The following is a 1,671-nucleotide window of genomic DNA, read 5'->3' on the forward strand; positions in this document are numbered from 1 at the left end:
TGTCACAGCAAAGGGTCTGAATACTTAGGACCATGTGATATTTCAGTTTTTCTTTTTTAATAAATCTGCAAAAATGTCAACGATTCTGTGTTTTTCTGTCAATATGGGGTGTTGTGTGTACATTAATGAGGAAAAAAAATTAACTTAAATTATTTTAGCAAATGGCTGCAATATAACAAAGAGTGAAACATTTAAGGGGGTCTGAATACTTTCCGTACCCACTGTACGTACATAGAATAGGATTCTTAACTCAGGCGCACATGCATTGCCACACACACACACATGCACATCTGTTCATATCATCCTCCATTGATTGTCCTTGAGTAAGAGCAGAGCTTTGTCTTTCAGTGACCTCTTTTCTCCACCAATCTCTCTATTTTGCGCTATCTACCTTCATATTGTCTTGATTATCTTCTAATATAACCAATGACATGTTGTGTGACTCATTCATGAAGTATGTAAATCATTAAGCACTATGTTCATATTTCATCTAGAAGTACACTCTTAAAAATAAAGGTGCTTAAAAGGTTCTTCACAGCGGTGCTATAGAATAACCATTTTTGGTTCCACAAAGAACCATTCAGTTAAAGGTTCTTTAAAGAACCATCTCTTTCTTACCTTTTTATAATACGAAGAACCTTCTTTCACCACAAAGAACCTTTTGTGAAACAGAAATGTTCTTCAGATGTTAAAGGTTCTTTATGGAACCATTTTGACAAAAAAGGTTCTTCTATGGCATCGTGATGCACCTTTATTTTTAAGAGTGTATATTGCCGTATCACACCAGCAAACGGCCCTGAGTTTATATCACACACACACACACACACACACACACACACTTGTTAGTCTCAAACACACAAACTCACCAGCTAATCCCCTGCAATAACACAAACTCACACACATCACCTCAAAGCAACACCTGAAATAAGAATCGAAGCCTCATGCTCTCATTGGCAATCCAAGCACCCATGTTTTGGAGTCTCTGGGGAGACACACTGCCAGATAATCAGTGAGAGGGAGAATGGGCACGAGGGCTGTCAGGTTGTCCAACCTCGGCTAGACAGACAAGACTGCCTCTGGGTATGACAAATCCCACCTCAGGTTTTAGACATGTTAATGGATATAAAAAACATATCCCTTTATTCAAGGAAAAACAGAAACAAACTCAAGGTTGTAAGACAGAATTACACAGACAAACAAACGGATGGATGGATGGATAGACAGATTCAGTAACAGCAGTGGAAACGGGTTCAGAACATAACAGAGCTATTACTGTAGGCTACCCACTGATCTATAATAGAGAACATTCAAATTTTATGTCACTGTCAGAAAAAAGTGTAGTATTGTACCTTTAGGGGTAGTACACTCAAAGAGACACCTTTGTACCTTTTTTACCCCGAAAGCATGCGCATTAGTACCTTAGAGTAGTAATATGTACCCTTAAAATAGTAATGCATACTCTTATGGTACTATTATGAACCCTTTAGGAACAAAAATGAGGGTACTGCCCCAGTAACAAGCTGCTGTACTGTACCTCTAAAGGTACAATTTTGCACATTTTTTTTTCCTGACAGGTATTACCTATACTGCCGACACGATGAAAGGATGTATTACACAATCTGTTATCACTCAGCAGGAATGATCCACAGTATAGCTACTTAGAGCGCCTTA

Source organism: Sinocyclocheilus anshuiensis, unplaced genomic scaffold (genome assembly GCF_001515605.1).
Source record: "Sinocyclocheilus anshuiensis isolate Anshui unplaced genomic scaffold, SAMN03320099.WGS_v1.1 scaffold2015, whole genome shotgun sequence".
NCBI lineage: Eukaryota > Metazoa > Chordata > Actinopteri > Cypriniformes > Cyprinidae > Sinocyclocheilus > Sinocyclocheilus anshuiensis.